Genomic DNA, 18,784 nt, shown 5'->3' on the forward strand with positions numbered 1-18,784 from the left:
GCAGTATGAAGCTCATGCAGACATTTAGGGTGTGACTCCCCCTCCTCATGCCAGGAAGGACTGATCCGTGCATGGAACAGCATCTCCACCCAAGGGTTTGCGAAGATCCATTTGAATTCAGTCAACAAGTGTTTACTGAGTAGAGTGTTACGGAGCACGATTCCAGGCACTGAGGGAACAGCAGGGAACAAAACAGATGGAAATTCTAGTCCTTGTGGAAATGACATTTAAAATCTTTTTTAAAATGTGAACTACTTTGCACATTGCTTGGTATCTAGGAATAGCTCAAAATTATTAGTTAGCCTATATAATAAAAGGCTAATATGCAAATGACTGAGTGGTGGAATGACCGGTCACTATGATGCGCACTGACCACCAGGGGGCAGATACTCAATGCAGGAGCTGCCCCCTGGTGGTCAGTGTGCTCCCGCTGCTCAGCCAAAAGCCAGGCTCAGGCTGGAGAGCACAGTGGCATTGGTGGAAGCCTCTCCCGCCTCTGTGGCAATGCTAAGGATGTCTGACTGCAGGCTTAGAGGGCCTAAGCCTTCAGCCGGACATCCCCCCCAGGGCTCCTGGACTGTGAGAAGGCAGTCTGCCCCCCCCCAAGTGCACAAATTTCATGCACTGGGCCTCTACTGACTATTATAATTATCAACCTATTTAATATATAAAATGAGCATTCCCATGTATTTTTTTAATAATTGGACACTTTCCCTTGTGTATTTAGACAGCAAAAGTGGTAAGTCCCGAGCGGCAGCAACCTTTTGCCACGTGCTTCTCTCATGAGGCGTTGGTCAGAGTCCTTGCAGTCACCTGATTGAAAGCCTACTCTTTTAGGCTTCTTCCTTTCGCTAGTTTGTGCTGCAGTCAATGAGGGAAACTTATAGGGAGAACTTTTCATTTCATCTTCGTTTGCTTTTTTTCTACTTTTCTTGCTCGGATGGTTTGGTCTTCTCTCCCTCCTTGAAAGTGCCAAGAAAAAGGGCTGGAGGATCCTTGAAGAAAATGCAAGGAAGAAACACGTGTTAAAGACACGCAGAGCAGGAGCTGCAGAACACGGAATAGTCCTATTTCAGAAGGGGCGGGGGCGCAGCCAGGAACAGAACCAGAACCCGAGGGTCCGCAGCAGGTGCTCTGGGTCTGCCGCGAGCGCCGTGGGCACTGCCACCTCCCAGGGCGGGTCGTCCCGCACTCGTGGTCCTTCCCCGCCCCTTGTTTCGCCTTCCTCGCGGTCTCCTCCATGACTTGTTTTTAGTTCTGCTTCACAGCTTCTGCTTAGTCACAGGAAGTTCCTGTTTCCAGGTCGCTCGTGACCCTGTGGCTCGCACACTCGGGCCCAGCCTCACTCCGCGTTCACGTGCTGCGAACACCCCAGACCCCACTGTTTCCCTTGCGGGTGTCACTACGGGGAAGCCCCGCCCACCCGGCTCTCCTTCTCACGCCCCGCCCCCCCCGGGCAGCCTATGGCGTGGCTGCACTTGAGTCCTCTCTGTTCCAATCCGCTGTGATTAGAAGTTCAGGCAAAAAAACAAAACAAAACTGGATGCACGTCCACAATGATTGGTGGACCTGCCTGCCAGTCAGCGGGTCTGGGGCGGGGCCCGAGAATTGGCATTTCTAACAAGTTCCCAGCTGGCCGCTGACGGTTCCTCTGGACCGGGGCACAGGACTGCTAGACACTCCGCTATTGCCGCCCCTCCGCACCCGTGCTGGGCGGGGCCTGGGTCTCCGAGCAACGCGGGGGGCAGGACCAGCGGCGTGATTGACGGCTCCGGTACAACCTGTACTCTTCCTTCTCCAAACTTTCCAGCCAGTTCTCTTCCTGATGTTCCTGAACCGTGGCGATGGGAGAGAAAGATGAAAAGAAGCCAGAAAGGCACCGAAAGAGATTTAGAGCAAGAAAAAGGTGCTTCCCGCGCCTCTGGAGAGAGAGGGGAGAATATCGTAAGAAATCACAGTGCTGGTCCTGGCTTCACGGAGCGTGAGGTCGCAGAAAACGAGGGAGAAGGACGACTCCCGACTTGTTCAGGGAGGAGCGCTCCACTGTAAAGGGGAAGCGTAGCGTACGTCTGTCACACTAGTGCATGTGTTTACAGCTCAGGCGCGCATGCAAGAGCACCTTTACTTTTAGGATCCATTCACTTTGGGGAAAGTGAAACGTCAAGATGTTGCCACGAAGGCAGTGCATTAGCAAAGGAGGCTGCCTATGAGACACACCAGCGTCTGCTGATGTTTGGAAGGTACAGGTGTCAGTTACACTTTCAGGCTTCACACAGCGCTTACCCAAAAAGGAACGCCCAGTCCCCATAGCCACCCTGGTCCCCCTGGAGTCTGTGGCCTGGGGCCTGGCGATCAGGGAGGAAGTAACCCTTGGCTGGGAAGATTAAAGCTGTCTCTTGCGCAGCCTTGCCTGATATGACAGAGTCTGGCGCTAGAGTGAAAGGCCGGGCTTTGGGTCCCAGTGTCTATGGGGGAGACTGTAGGTCTACACTGCACTTCTCGGAGCCGAGTTTCCTATCTGCCTACGTAGCAACAGCATTTTACGGAGCTCAGTGAGGTAACTGTAAGAAGGGGAAGAAACGCTGGTTGGTGTGATTATGTATCACTTTGACTCTGAGGCGCATGTCCATCCCATTGTATTGTTTCTGAAATCTGGAGGGTGGGCTGTTCCGGGAGTTCAGAGGAATGCCTACTGCCCAGCCCCTGGAGGTCTCGAGGGCCCCTGGGACCCCAGGAATTCGCAGCCCTCCTGAGAGACGGGAAGCCACGGTCCCTGCCAGGTAGCCGGAGTTGTGTCCCAGCTAAACCCCGGTTCCCCAACCACAGCCGCGGTGCCTTCGGGCCTACAGAGCTTCTCTAACTCCAGCACCCCTGGGAACCACCCCGAGGGCGGGTTAAAACACAGCATGCTGGGCCCTCTTCCCTGAATGTCTGGTTCAGTAGACCTGGGGGGCAGCTCAAGAATCGGCCTCTCTAATCTCTCCCAACGATGTCGACGGGGCTGGTCTGCGGCCCTCGGTCCGAGAGCACGGCACAGTGAGCGGGGGCTGGGGACTCAGGCAGTCTTTGCTGCTCACAAGTGTAAGGATCTCAGGCAACTTCCTTACATTTTGGAATTCTTTGCTTTCTTCATCAATCAAGTAGGGTTCCTAAGGCCCTCTCTTAGGGCTGTGACGAGGTTACATAGGATGATCTGTGTATGGCACACAGCACATAATAAAGCCTCCATACCCGGTTTCTAGTATGATGTGTTGTGTTTACCATGACTGCTGATGACTTAGGGCAGGTTACTAAGTGTGACATGTAAGACCCCGGAGGCGCCTCAGAAACCATCTCCCACACCTGCCCAAACCCCTCCAGGTCTCCCACCCACGGAATAGCATTCCACTTTGCAAGTGCAGAGGTCTCCCGGAGGCAGGAGTCTGAACAACACGCTTCCCGCACAAAACAGGGTAAAAAGGAAGCAGAAAGTTTTAAAATCTTTTGAGAAAATGTGGCTCACAATAGAAAGAGGAAACTCATTTGGGTGTGATGCAGTGGCTCTAGAAATGAATAAAAGCAAACTGGGCCAGGAGCAGATTAATTGGAAAATAATTGCAGAAAAGGAAAAGGAACTGTGCCGCTGGGCCCTCTGGGAAATCTGACAAAAGTACTGGTTGGGAGGCTTTCTCCCTCCCGGGCCTGGCATAATTGGTGTTGCAATCATGTGAAACAATGTAAGTCACCCTGGCGGGCCTCCATTGTCCTGGACCAGGAGTGCTTTCTTTCTCCAGGTCACAGCAACCTCAGGGCGGGCGGCCACCGGGAAGCCAGGACGTTCTGATGATTCCCCATGAGAAAGCCTCTCTGGTGAACCTGGCCATGTGGATGTGACGGGGGCAGAAATAGAATGCTGGGGCCCAGCTAGAATTGCAAGATATATTAATCCTGCTCTGTTAACCATGACTGGTTTGTTCTGATTACAGAAGGCACATTCTAACAGGGCTGGGAGGTGCAGGTGGGACCTGGGAGCTCACCTGGAAATACGGCCCATCCTCCCCCTCAGGGAGCTGCCTGTGACCATGGGAAGATTAACAACCTGTTGCAGAAACCAGAGCCGCCAGCGCTTTGAAGACCCCTGGCCTTTGTGTACCCACAGGCCTGTGCAAATCTCCAGCCCCCATTCCCTGTAAACTGCCCATTGGGCCTCCCCTTTGCCTCCTTCCCCATGGAACCTCTGTCCTTCTGCCCAACATAAGCAGCCGGCGTATGGTGGGGGGCAGAGCAGGTGTTTGAGGGTGACCCACTGCCCTCCCACGCTGCCGGCAGGATGGGAATAAACACTCGTATATGATTCAACCCTGTCTCCGCTGAATTGGCTCAGTAGTGACAGGCAGCCCGGACCCATTGATTGTCCAGTTACAGATGGGCTAGAGCAGGGGTGGGCAAACTTTTTGACTCAAGGGCCACAATGGGTTCTTAAACTGGACCGGAGGGCCGGAACAAAAGCATGGATGGAGTGTTTGTGTGAACTAATATAAATTCAAAGTAAACATCATTACATAAAAGGGTATGGTCTTTTTTTTTTTTTTTTTTTAGTTTTATTCATTTCAAACGGGCCGGATCCTGCCCACGGGCCGTAGTTTGCCCACGGCTGGACTAGTCAGTAACTCAGTGGACTAACCCACTGTAGTCAGTGGTGGATTTAATATCATTTATTTAGAAATAAGTATATAATAAAAATATGTAATAAAGGACTTTACCTGTGCCTTCTGTTTCCTTAAAAAAAAATCACAGTAACAAAGGGCTGGGTAAGAGAACAGGGAGAGGCTGCTGGGTTAGTTTAGTGCGGCGGCAGCGTGGGCGACCGGAGGTCCCGGACGATCACCGGCCTGGGGCGGGCAGGCTGGCCCCACCCCGCAGAGCCTTGGTCGGCTGTGGGCCCGGAAGGACCCGTGAATCTCGAGGTGTCCCTTCCCTCAGCAGCAAAGGCAGGCTTGGACCAGATCCCTCGTTTCTGAAATGTTCCCTCTCGAGTAGCCTTTTTCACAACTTCCCTTGCAACAGAAGGGCTGCGTGTCGTAAATAACTCCCTTCGCCAGCTCCCGGAGCGCTGCTCCCGCAGGCAGCACGGTTACACAAACCAGAAAGACACCGTAGTGTTCATCTTCACAGCCACCGCCCCCGGAGGCAGACACGCCTCGGCCCCTTTCAGGGAAGTAACCTACTAAGCGAGGAAGTGGCAGGTCCTAGGATCCAAGTCCAGCTTTTCTTTTTTCTTTTAACGGCGTTATTGAGGAACAATTCACAGATCATATAATTCACCCACTTACAGTGTACAATATCACTTTAGTTTCAATAATCAGAGATGTTCGGTCATCATCAAAATCCTTCTCATGACCTCAACCAAGAAATCCAAACCTCCCAGGGGTCACCCCCACTGCCCCCCGGCACCCCATCCCCGCTGGCCCTGGGCGGCGCCGATCCCTTTCTGTCTCTGTAAAGCTGTCCGTTCTAGACATTTCATGTCAATGGAATCAGAGTCCACATTTCGTTTATCTGCCCATCAGTGGGTGGACACTGGGGCTGTTGCTGCTTCCCGCTTATTTTGAATTAGGCTGCTGTAAACATCTGTGCACACGCTTCATGTGGATTCTGTGTTTACCTTTCTCTGGCAGACGGATGTCCCCCAGTGCCCAGCACCCACCTGGGAGAGCCTGGGGGCGGGAAAACGCAGGCGCTTCGCTCCCACTGTCTGCAGGCCTGGTGGGCGTCTGAGCACTGGCTGTCCAGCAGGCAGATAACCTACCAGTTAGTGCTGGCTCCACCTGATAAAAAGAGTTGTAATGAATACATTTCTCTGCCTATATACACTAGAGGCCCAATGCACGAAATTCGTGCAAGAGCAGGCTTTCCTTTCCCCGGCTGCCGGCACCGGCTTCCCTCTGGCACCCGGGACCAGGCTTCCCTCGCAGCCCCAGCTTCATCCGAAAGGACGTCTGGTCTAATTAGCATATTACACTTTTATTATTATATATATATTATATTATATTATATATTATATACAGTGGGGCCTTGACTTACGAGTTTAATTCGTTCCGTGACGGAGCTCGTAACTCAAATTACTCGTATGTCAAAAAGTGAACGAGTGAGACACGTGATGCTGGGCTGATGTGGCGTTCACTGTGACATTCGCTGCACCAACTAGCGGTGGGGTATCTGAAGCTGGCTCGTAACCCGAATTTTAGCTCGCAACTCAAAGCAAAAAATCGGCTGAGAAACAGCTCGTATCTCGAAAAACTCGTTAGTCGGGACACTCGTAAGTCAAGGCCCCACTGTATATACATGTATATATATATCTCAATAATAAATAATGAGGGCTATTTAGTTTATTTATAGTAACTTCAGGGATCTCCATTATCACTTACCCGTTAGCAGCCCAGATATCAAATGTATATAAAGATGCTAGGAGTATGTTGGCTACATAGGGGTCTGTATAATAAATATGTATTCTGTCCTCCGGGTGCCAGGCACTGGGGAGGAGCTGGAGGACCTGTGGACTCAAAGAACACAGCTCTGGAAATTACTCTGAAGCCACGCATGCACTCTGCTCTACTTAACTCTGCCAGCTCTTGCTGCCCTGTGCCTTACAGACGCCAACGTTCGACAAGGGCACGTCTCCTGCAGAGCGCACCATCCTCTGCGGGAGTTTCCTGTGCTCCCCGAGCAGGCTCCTTCCCCGCGGGGAGGGTAGAAATCCTCGCTTTCTTTCCCTCAGAGGCAGACTCAGAGGCCAGCTCTACTGTCCTCACGTCCCCAAGAACCTTCTACTCCATTTTAAGTGAAAGAGCGACACACAGTAAGATTCATCACCTACTGGCTGCAATGACTCAACATTGAATTACTCGCTGGTTGAGTTATTCCATAAGACACATGGAAGTGGGGTTTTTTCTTCTTCCTCCTCTTTGTAGTGGATGGACCGACGTGTCCTCAAGGGCCACGCTCGTGCTTCAGAACACTGTTCTAATATAGCGTTACAAGAAGTCTTTTTTCCCTGTTATTTTTAATATCGGTGTCTCTTCCCTCGTGACCGTGCCCTGAAAATAAATTAAGTGGAAGAGAAATGAAGGCTAATTTAATCTGAGAACCTACTTTCTTACACGGATTTGGGGTCAGAATATACACAAGTGAACTTTCCCCAAACCAGGTAAACGTACTACTTGTTCCGAAGGCCAAGTGATTATTCAGTAATGCACATGTTTCCCACACGTAGCGGCTACTTACCCGAACCGGCTTTTGGAAAGCCCGCCTCTAGTTACTTGTTACAACACGGAAATCTTGTCGCTGAGCCTCGTTACAACATTTGTTCATTCAGGGATAAAACGGGATATTCAGAAACTTGCTTCTCCTATGAGTGTGATTCTTGTAGAAATAATATTTCCCTTTTAAATATACTTATTTATTTTTAAACTAGAGGCCCGATGCATGAAATTCGTGCAAGGGAGGAGGTGGGGGGGCTCAGCCCAGCCTGCACCTTCTCGCAATCCAGGACCCCTCAGGAGATGTCCAACTGCCAGGTTAGGCTCGATCAGGCCTAAACTGGCAGTCGGACATCCCTCTCGCAATCCGGGACCCCTTGCTCCTTATCGCCTGCCTGCTCACTCCTTACTGCTTGGCTCGCTGCTCCTTAGCGCTGCTACAGAGGTGGGAGAGGCTCCTGCCACCGCCACTGCGCTCGCCATCCGTGATCCCAGCTTCTGGCTGAGCAGCACTGCCGCTGTGCAAGCACACTGATCACCAAGGGGCAGCTTCTGTGCTGAACATCTGCCCCCTGGTGGTCAGTGGGTGTCATAGCGACCGGTCATTTCGGCCGTTCTGGTCGTTCCATCTTTTTTTTTTTTTTTTTTTGACATAAAAGTTTATAGTTTATTAACCCTCTCATGAAAAATCTGCACAACCATCACAGATAAAGTCACCGAAGAATCGTTACTCCTTCTGTAGTTCAACCTCCAGCTCACTGCCAGACACTTCATTTCTTTTTGCCAGCACCAACACTGGCCTTTGCAGTGCCCCTGACTTTCTCATTCTGTTCTTGCGTTCCTTTCTCTGTTTTCTTGAGGTCTTCTTCTTCTCATATAGCCCATGTCTTGCAAGTCTGTGTTTGGGTTTGTTTTTCTCCGCGTAATCCAAGGAATCATAAATCATGCCAAACCCAGTGGTCTTGCCACCACCAAAGTGGGTTCTGAATCCAAACACAAAGATGACATCAGGTGTGGTCTTATACATTTTGGCTAGTTTTCCCCGGATTTCTGTCTTGGGTCCTGTTGCCTTCCCGGGGTGAAGGGCATCAATGACCATTTGCTTCCGCTGACGTAGACTGTTGGTCACGAACTTCCTGGTCCGGATGGTTACCGTGTCATTCATGATGAAGGTTGATCTTCAAGCAGCCAGGGAGGAAGAGCTGGTCGTTCCATCTTAATAGTCATGTGTATATATATGACAAGAGTACTACATGCCTATTTAACTTTTCCCCAAGGAACAATGATTTTCACAGAAGGACTCATTTGCTCCAGTGGGGTCCACTTTCGTCTGTTTCTCAAGCACTTCCGGTTGGAGTGAGGCTTAGACTGCCTAGAAAATACTAATATGCTTTCTACTTCTGCCTTTTTCTCCTCCTCAGCGGCAACACTGTCACAATGTAAATAAAAGGGCGTGAGGACAGGAACCACGCAGCAGAAGCGATTTCCCTCCTTTGCTAGCTCTTCCTTGGTCAGTGACCAAGGACTGTCCTCATAATGGGAGCCTTCGACGAAGCAGTGTCCCCGCGTAAAGCGTCGGGTGCCTGGGTGGTGGGCAAGGACTGAGGGGAGACCAGAGGGCCTGGGCAGCACCCTGGCCACGTCCGAGACCCCAGCTGCTAGGCCTGCAAACGATTTCTAGAGAGAAGAAACAATGAGCGAGGCTGGTGAAAGACCAGCTGAGGACTATAGCCTATGATTGCAAACCTGGGGCATCTGCCCTGTTTCCCTCCAAACACCATGCTTGACACTCCTCTGGAAGGAGGTCCAGATGTAGAAAAAGGCCGACAGCAAAAGCCTGCTGCGTTCTATCCAGCCTCTGCCATTTCCCCGGTGCCCAACACGGCGCCTGGTAGAGGGTGCAAGTACATCAATTATCAAGGTATGCAACCAGCCACTTCGGGAGCCAAGAAAATGGTCCTGTAGCCGGGCTGGCGTGGCTCAGTGGTTGAGCCGCGATCTATGAACCAGGAGGTCACAGTTTGATTCCCCGTCAAGGACACATGCCCAGGTTTCGGGCTTGGTCCCCACTAGGGGGTGTGCAGGGGGCAGCCTATCAATGATTCTCTCTCATTGGCGTTTCTCTCCTCTTCCCTTCCTCTCTGAAATCAATAAAAATATATATTTTTTAAAAACCTTCCTGCATAGATTCCTCTCTCACACCCCCTGCTCCTCCAGCCCCTCTTCCCTGGGCTGACCCTGCAACTGATCTGCTTTGGGAAGGATGGGCCTCCTGCTCGCCATCTGTGTTGAGCTGGGGATGCAGGCTACACAGAGCCTCCGACTGCAATTAGAGGGACCTACTACTGCAAATCTGGGAACAACGTGATGTGAGGAACAGAGGAGGCAGGTCCTTTGCTTGAGCCTGGACACCCCATACAGCCCGGAAGTGGAAAGGCGGTGCCTCTGCTTGATTGGCAGCTGCATGAGGTAGACCTGGGCGCCTGCTTCCTGACCAGGCCTACTGACCCTTGGATACCTGTCCCAGGAGAAGGGGAAGGGAAGCCTGTGCGAATTCTCCCCTGCTCCACTTCCCTTGCCTCAGAAAGACTTCCCTCTGCCTGGCTGGTTGACCTGAAAAGACCCCCAGGGATATATTGCAACAGTCAGCACGACTCATAACCTGGAGACCCTTGACACAGAAGTTGCCCCGTTATAGTAACTACTGGCTTTGCTTTTTCCCTAGAAAGTTAATTTTGATCTGAGAAGCTGCTTTCTCATACGGATTTGGGGTTAGAATCCTCCCCCTCCCCCTCCCCTCCCCTCCCCCTCCCCCTCCCCTCCTCCTCCCCCTCCTCCTTCTTCTAGCAAGGAAAGCAAACACAATGCAAAGATTTTCTAATAGCAGCTTCTCACCCTACTTCTCAAACCAAGTGAACTTCTGCAAAGCCAGATTTCTAAATAATTTATTGCACTCAACTTTCACCTTCAAGGGCATAAAGTAATTTTCCAACATAACTCTGAAATGATCATAAAATGGTCACAGAAATATCTATTCATATGGCAAGGTTTTAGACAGTTTTTTTTTTTAAATAAAAGCGATAAGTGTGAGTACATACACGTATAACTTTTTGTATTAAATAGGCATGCATTTTTGAGAGTGAGATCCAGACACAATGAGATTCCACATCTAATCACTTCAGGGCTTGTCTCCTAATGACCAGGGCCTTCTCCTACATCTAACCACAAAGCCATTATCACACCTAAGAAAATTAGTTATTCCACAGTTTTCCTTAGTAGATAGTCTAGATTCAAACTTTCCCAGTTGCTGAAAAATGCCTTCCATAAATTTATATTTTGTTTTTCTTTCAACCCCGGATCCAATCAAGGGTCACATGATGCTTTAGTAATTATGGTTGCTTTAGTCTTTTTAAATCTAGACAGTCCTCCTGTCCCCCCCCCCTTTTTTTTCCATGACACCGAATATTGGAAGAGTCTAGGCGAGGGGTGGGCAACCTTTTTGTGAGTGCGTGCCAAAACCAGCAAAATCTCTGACTCAAAATTCTTCTGCGTGCCAACCCTAATTTTTTGAGAACATGTTACGCCTACTTGATATCTCTTAAGGTGTACATATGTGAAGAACCTTGAAGAAATAATAAAATTCATTCGAGCGACAAAAACACAGTATATGATGATGAAAAATACATTTATTTTTTAATGTATACATGTACACTGATAGTCCGACAGAAAACTTTATGACTCCGTTTGATGTTATCAGTGGGACTTTTGCTGCTGCATCACTGATGACAGAGATTTTACGTCAGGTTTATATTTCGTGACCTTCAGAGATATGCACGAGCTACTACTTTCATCCGTCAGGCTCCTCCTATTACGAGACTTAACAAAATTCATCACTGAGAACAAAGATTCACAAGCGTATGTGAATGAAACCAAAACACTGGTTGGATCTAGGAAGGCAGGGAGAGTTAAGGCAGAGGCATAGAAATTGCTCTTCCCCTCTCTCGTCAATCCATGTCTGTGGTCTTTAAGAGAACTTGTTATGTAAAATTATTTATTTATCTAAGATGCACCTACTCTGAATTTATCTGAAAAATAAAAAAGTCGATATTAAGAAAAAAACTGTAAATGGAAGATTATAAGAGAGGGTTTCGTGTGCCAGCAAAAGTTACTGGCGTGCCACGTTTGGCACGCGTGCCAGGGGTTGCCCACCCCTGGTCTAGGCCAAGTGTCTTGGGCTAGGTCCCACATTCTGGGTTTGTTTGATTGTGTCCTCAAACACTGCTGGCAAAATCACGTCATACGTGATATTGTGTACATCCTATAGAGTTAGCATGCAATTGTGTCTGATTGTCCCAGTATCACTGTGGGAAGTTTGGTCACTTGGTTAACATGGGAGATCGCTATACTTCTTCATCTTCAAGGTCCTTTTTCCCCTTCACAATCAGTGGGTCGTGAGGGGGGTGATTTGAGGACCATGTGAGTATCCTGTTCACATCTATCTTTGGCCCAGGGACTTGGGCATCTATTGATGTCTTCGTTTAAATAAAAATTATTACACTGGGAGCTGCAAAATGGTGATGCTTCTAATTTTATCATCTTTCCACATGTGTTAGCCGAATTCTTCTGTGAAGAAGAGCTTTCTGTTTTTCTTCTGACAAACAGCTTTCCTTTCATTTCAAACACTAGGATAAGATACGAAGGCCGTGCCCAAGGTTTCCTCAAGTGCCCAGCTCTCACTCCGCTGCAAAGCAATTTCCGATGGGAGTCTCCCAGATGTGAGGCAGGTGATGGGGGGTGTAATGTCTGAGTTGATAACAAACCCCCAGTTCTGCGTGGCTCACAGGAAAAGAATGTGTAAGAACGTAACAGTGTTCTTGGTTTGCTACATGGCCCTAGGCAACGATCAGAGATGGTGTAGGGGTCACTCCTATATGGCGTACAGTGGTAGCAACTGTTTAATTTTTGTTTTCTTCTGTTGTAGCCACTACGCTGGCTTCCGGATCTTCAGTCACGGACAATCTGGGCACGTTCCCTCCGTGTGCAAGGTGACTGACCAGCAGTCTCTTCTAAATCCAGACACAGGACAACGGATATAGCGCCTCTTCGTGCTGCTGCCTTCTCTTAGCCACACAGGACGCCCAGTGCCTGGGCTCAGGGAAGACATCGGACGTTTCCCAGTCCACACCGAACTGGCCTCGCTCCTGCTCTTGTCCAAATGCCAGTTGCAGGGCTTCCACCTCGGCAGGGCTGCCTGGGGGCCCCGGTTCCTTCCTTCTGGCCACCCTTCTGGCTCCCACAGTCAACCAGCCAGTCGACTAGCAGCTGCTTTGTATCCAGAGCTGAGCTAGATGCCAGAAAGGGTGCAAGCATACAGGACCTGCTCCCTGTCTTCCAGAAGTTTACCTGTTTGGAGAGATAATATCACAGAAAGATGCAGCTGAAAGGTAACCTAGTCGCCTGGGGGTGTCTGTGAATGAATTTGGGCGTGTGTGTGTGTGTGTGTGTGTGTGTGTGTGGCGGGGAGGGGGGGGCGGGGTTGATATAAGGAACTCCATGAACTGGTGCTAACATTTGCAGTATCTGTGTTGTGCTGTGGTCGATGTCCTTGGGTTTGATATGATCCTCAAAAAGGGCTGTGGCTCCATCCCGCCACCGCTACATGCTAATGACCAAGAGGGAAGAGTTGGGGACTGACTCTGCTTAGCGTATCCAAAGCAGCATCATTGCAACATGTGATCAATATAAAAACTGCTAATGAGATAGTTTGCTTTTACTGTCTTGGAAATGCAACATGCATTCTACACCTGTTCCTATCTCAGGACTAGCGATGTCATAAGTGCCTAAGTGGCTAGTGTATTGGAGAGCACAGGTCTAGAAAATTTTTCCAGGGGAAAAATGAAATAGAGTGAAGGAGAAGAAACCCACCTTCCTGTACTGGGAATGGGGAGTGAGTTGGGCAGTGGCCCTTCTTTATGACACACTTCATCACCAGTCACACGTCATCACAGAGAGCCCCTCGTCTTCACAGAGAAATGAGCAAACCTTCTTTCCAGTGGCCTCATAGCTGCTTGGGCCTGAGACCGGTTGCGAACGTTGAACAGAACCATTCACACACTCGGGTGGAGGAAACTGCCTATGAGGTGAGTGGCCTAGACTTGTGTGCTCAAACATACGCTCATCTCACTTGCCATGTGTGTGACCCACCTACTAAAACACTTTAAAAATGTTTTTATTGATTTTAGAGAGGAAGGGGGGGGGGGAGAGAGACACATTGATATAAGAGAGAAAATCAATGTGCCCTGATCGGGAATAGAACTGGCAACCTTCTGGTGCATGGGATGACGCTCAACCAACTGAGCCACACCGGCCAGAGCTTAGCTCACGTTTTTGAACAAACACTTTCCCCATGAATCTAGTAAAATGTGCAGGCAGAGGCCGGGGGCTGCGGGGTGGGGGAGGTAGGGTATCTACTAGCCTGAATCAAGCACGGTCCCTGCCTGTGGTTGGGCGGGGGTGGGGGGGTGGGGGGGGGGAGGCAGTGGCTAAAGCAGTGAAGGGTCCAGCGTCCGCTGCACGTTGAGGAGGAAAATCACCCACTCAGCTCTCCAACAAGACCAAGCTTCCTTCGGAAAACCCACGTTAAAATTCCATCCTGTTTCCAAGTTAGAAACACATGAAATAATTACCCTTAAGTCTTTACCAGTTATGTCAGCATAGACTGACTTGTGGAATTTGAAAAGTAGAGCCAACAATCCTTTAGAAACGTTTTGTTTTCACTGGGGGCGGGGGATGGAGGTGTGGACCCCTTTGTTGTCTCACACTGGGGGAATTTCTTTATTTTTTAACATAATTTATTGATTTCAGAGATGAAGGGAGAGAGAGAGAAACATCAATGATGAGAATCATTGACAGGCTGCCTCCTGCATACCCCACACTGGGGATCGAGCCTACAACCTGGGCATGTGCCCTGACCGTGGAACCGTGACCTCCTGGTGTATAGTTTGACACTCAACCACTGGGCCACACTGGCCGGCCACGATGGGCTAGTTTCTTGATGACGGGGAGAGGCATTGGGCAGAGGCAATAGAGCCCAGTGACCGGAGACGGTGCAGAAGAGCGGAGGGGCAAAGTGCAGGTTATAGACACAAACTTCGTCCGCTTCAGAGCTGTGCCCATTCCTGGACTGGTATTCAACACCTGTCTGAGCAGATACAGAGCAGATCCATCCCACGCACATGCTTACATCGGGAAGGCTGTGGGGTAGGGGGTGGTGGTGAAGGTCCAGGGTTCCGGAGTCAGAGAGCCCAGCCCCTGTATGACTTGGGGGGAAGTTGCTTAACCTCTCTGTGCCTCAGTTTCCCATAAGCAAAAAATGATTCCTTAATAGGATTTGATGAGATAATGTTGCCGATACAGGCAGCTGTTAGGATTAACCTTGGCATTCTGTCGGGAATAGTGTCTCCCTAATTTATTCCTGAAGTTTACAAGACTGCGGACTGTACACCCAGCAATGCTGGTGGGAAGCAGGCACGTTCACACGGTTTTCTCCTCCGATGGCAAAACTGGGGCAAGGAGATGAGAATGAGTCGCCCCAGGGCTCCGAGGCGGCTCCTAAAAGCGCCGGGATTTCCCCGAAGACCAGGACTTCGTGTGCTCAGAGGCGGGAGCGGAATCCAGGCTGCGCCACTTAGAGCCGTCACCCTGGGAAGTCACCTGGTTTCCCTGAGCCCGCGGCTGTGCGGCATCCAACAGGGATGAAGACTGTGCCTAAAGGTTGCAAAAACTCAGCGACACTGACGCACGAACGTGCCTAAGGTCCGGGCTCAGGAACATCAGTCTCCCCGACTATGGTGACGACTGTGGTTGTCAGGGCAGATACTCGTGGTGCAGGCAGGGCCGGCCGGCGACGCTGGGATGGGTCTGGGCTCACCATCACGCCCCAGCGCCTGGCACAGCGCCTGGCACCCAGCAGACAGTCAGGAAACGTTTGTGGAATGAATGCACGCCGTCTGAGGAAGGGGGTGGGGCAGCCGGCTGGCTCCTCTGAGCGTAGCCCTCGCCCTCCTTCCCAAAGCCCGAGCCCAGGCCCTTCTTGGCAAAGGGCTGAAACCCACGGGTCCCGGGCGCCCGGCGGAGCCGCGCGAGGGCGCCCCGCCTGGCCGCGCACCGCTGTGGCCGCGCTCCCTCCGAAGCCCTGTTTTTTTTCTTTCTTTCTTTCTTTCTTTCTTTTTTTTTTTTTTTTTTTCTGATTTGCGGTTTACTTATTTAAGCATTTACAGCTCCCGGGGGCACAGGGGCTGCTGGAAGCAGGGTCAGGCCGAGGTCGCGGTCTGCATTTGTTTTGTGCACCCCAATCTCCCCCTCACCCCCACCTACCTCAGCGCTGGCAAGTGACAACACAGCTCCCCTGTGTGTGCCCGGGAGGGAGAGTCCCACTCCGCGGGGCGAGAAGGCGCCCGCAGTTCGGTTCACGAAAGTGCCCTCGAGCCGCTAGCCCGTGCCCTTCCCCCCTCCCCACCCCCCACCCCCTTTTGCGGGTACCGTCGCTCTCAGACTTCGTTTTCTGTGCAAACCCGAGCTGATTAAATAAAGACAACCTCGCGCCGTTAATCCCTGACCGCAAACACTGGCGTTTCTATGCCCTGGATTTCTGACATTCTTGGCTCGCACGCCCGGCGCGGGGAGGGAGGGTTCCAGGCGGCAAAAACTTCCCAAAGCAGAAACCCGAGCTGCTCCCGTCCCCCGCTCCCAGCGGTACCTGGAAGCACGGGTCGGAGGCCAGCCGGAGGAGGGTCCCCAAAGGGTGGGGGCGCCCTCCAGGGGCGGCTTTGGGTGGCGGGCTCCATACCCGGCCAGCTCCGGGCGAGGACCCAAGTGCGGACCCTGGACACCCCACAGGACGCCCCGCCCCGCCCCGCCCGCGCATCTATTTAGAGCTCCTCCCGCGGCGCCGGGGATTCTGGGACTTGTAGTCCGTCCCGTCGCCCCAGGGCCTCCGCGACCCCGGCCTCGGACTACATTGCCCAGGGAGCCTCCGGGTCTATATAAGGCTCTGGGGAGCCGCTTCAAAGTGCAGTAACCATGTGGCTGTGCTGCTGAGGCGCTTCCTCGGGCTCGCCGGGTGGGAGGAGAGGAGGAGGAGGAGGTGGAGGAGGAGGAGGCAGAGAGGGTGGAGAGAGAAAGCCACGCCGAGAGGAGGTGTGGGTGTTCCGCTTCCATCCTAACGGAACGAGCTCCCGCTTCGCAGCATGGGATTACCCGGCGGCTGCTGACCCCGCTCCTCGCCCTGCGCCCCAAACCGGCGTGGCTCCCCGGGCAGCAAGGTAGCGGCTGGGACCGGGCCGAGGGCGCGGGGAGTTGGACTGTCCCCAGGACAGCACAAGTTTTTGCGCCGCTCTCTGGGAGTTCTTGGTGGATTTGCAAGCACTTGCAGGCATTTGTGGGTTCTTTTACTGCGGGCCTTTTTTCGGGGGGGGGGGGGGACGGGGGGAGTGGGTTCATTTGCGGTTAAAAACATTTTGACGCCAGTGACTGGCTTTGAGGGCGACCCGGTCTGGGCTGGAATGGCATTCCCCTGAGTTGGAAACTGTTGCAGCAGCTGCAGGAAATAGGTTGTTTTTTTGGGGGGGCGGGTGGTGGTTGTGGGGGTGTCATATGTGAGTCCGCTCAAGGAAACCATCTTTCTCAGAACGTAACCCTCGCTCGAGCCGCACAGTTGGGAGAGTCGTGCTTGTGTGTGTGTGTGTGGGGGGGGGGGGTTATAAAACGGGGAGCCAGGAGGGATGAAGTGTGGACGGAGCCGGTGGGGATGCGGGTTTCTGACCCTCGGCCTCCCCACGGGAAACGAGAGCCGCCAAACACTTCCCTGAGTCCCAGCCCGCGCGGGCCAACTTGGTGGTGCCCAGCCTGGCTTGTGGGTCGCACACGAAGTGAGCACCCAGGTTCCCCGGACTCTTCGCCCACGTGATCCCACACACCTGCCTGTCAACTGGGGGGCAGAGGGTGTCTCTCCAGGAAGGAGGTTAAAGAAGGTGGAAGGTGGGGATTTGGAGCGTTTCCCTTAGGGACCCAGCATTGTGGTCTCACGCCGTCTTCCTTCTCATTCCCCAGGAGCTGACTGCTGCGCGCAGGACTCGCACCCCTGGCGGGACACGTTCTGGCAGCGGATTGCCTGACCGGGGTCAGGTGAGTGTGGAAGCCGGCGAAAGCTGCGGGCAATAATGAGTTCTCAGCGCAGCTGCAGCCTGTTTTACGTCCTCTCGAAGGGGCCATGGAGATGGGGAGGGGGAGGAAAAGCCAACTCCATGGTGGCTCAATCTCTGAAACGTGACCTGGCCACTGGGGGGGGCTCCCGGGAGCAGGTGAGACGCAGGGGCCAGCCTGCCCCGAGCTGTTGGCGGGGCTCAGAAGGGAAGCAGCCTGCAGGCTCAGGAGAGGAGGGCATAGGCCATCCGGGGAGGGCCATAGCAGGGGCGTCCGTCCGCTGGGGGACTGGGAATGGAACTCGCCAGGCAGCGTGCTGATGACTTAAAGCCTGAGGGATGCAGTGCCCTTCGGCTGCCAAGACGTGGAAGCAAAAATGAACGGCTTCTCTCGTTCAAAAATAGTCACTTTCTTTTTTTCTTACCGTGAACGTGTGTTTCCTCAGGGTAGGTTGGACGGCAAGAAATGAAAGTGGCGGCCGCCAAATGGAAAGAGGTAGAACTTTAAAAAGGGAAGTTAGTTCTTGAAGCAGAAGGTGGTGGCATCCAGCCCTGGACGCGAACCCCCTCTCTGCATGTCAAGGATCTGAGGGTCCCCGCTGTGAGGTGCCTTGTGGGATAGGAGCTGAGGGCCGCATTTATCTGTAAACAAGCAGCTCCTAGATCCCGCCCCCCCCCCCCCCCCCAAATGGCCAGGCTGCACTTTAAGAAAGAGGTTTTCACGGGTCCCCATTGCTGCAGATCCAGCCATCACAAGTTTTTCCTTCTGACATTTCAGGAGCGGGGTGAACAACAGGGGAAGGGGCGGGGGTGCTGGGACTTAGTAACTTCTTGAACATTCTAAATATTTAGCTGTTCCCTGGGCTACAATGTTGGGGCTTTTCTAATTAGAAAAGAAAAGCCAGACACTTCATTATGGTCGTCCAGGGCTCTTGTTTCCTGCTGATAAGATCCTCGGGGCGCGGGTGGCTCGGAGCATTCGGTGTGTGAGGGCCAGTTCCTTCGGGGAGCGCCAGGGACTGGCCGCTGTGTGGGCACGCCAGCGGCCTGGCCTGGTCCGCCGAGTGCGCTGCGGACCCCGCAAAACCGGCCCAGGCCTTCTCCAGCTGGCTGCTACCTTAATGCCGACACATGAAGGACATGTAGGCCAGGTCCAGGACCGGCTGGCCCAGAAACCTGGGGGGTCAGGTACAGGTGAAGAAACGGAGGTGCAGAGAGTGGAGCCACGTGCTCACACAGGTGGGAGCCAGGTGTAACCATCACCTGCAGGCTGGGGCTGTCCTGTGCCCACACGTGCACTCAGTCGGGGGCGGGGAGGGAGAAACTCGGAAACGTGATAAACGT

The 18,784-nt window shown here is 52.3% G+C and overlaps 1 protein-coding gene and 1 pseudogene across 8 annotated transcripts in view; one reads left to right on the top strand and one right to left on the bottom strand.

Annotated features, from left to right (window-relative positions):
- Positions 1-7,891: 7,891 nt before the first annotated feature.
- Positions 7,892-8,418, bottom strand: LOC132215181 (small ribosomal subunit protein eS24-like; annotated as a pseudogene).
- Positions 8,419-16,361: 7,943 nt separating this feature from the next.
- ITPR1 (inositol 1,4,5-trisphosphate receptor type 1) overlaps positions 16,362-18,784 on the top strand; it is a 173,759-nt gene continuing 171,336 nt past the window's right edge. For 6 of the 8 annotated variants that reach the window (XM_059664569.1, XM_059664570.1, XM_059664572.1 and 3 more), the window contains exons 1-2: positions 16,362-16,561; positions 17,349-17,423. The gene's annotated coding sequence lies outside the window, so the exon portion shown is untranslated. The remainder of the gene's footprint in view (positions 16,562-17,348; positions 17,424-18,784) is intronic. The other 2 variants (XM_059664573.1, XM_059664577.1) reach the window with 1 other exon arrangement.

The sequence above is a fragment of the Myotis daubentonii genome, chromosome 14 (assembly GCF_963259705.1).
Source record: "Myotis daubentonii chromosome 14, mMyoDau2.1, whole genome shotgun sequence".
NCBI lineage: Eukaryota > Metazoa > Chordata > Mammalia > Chiroptera > Vespertilionidae > Myotis > Myotis daubentonii.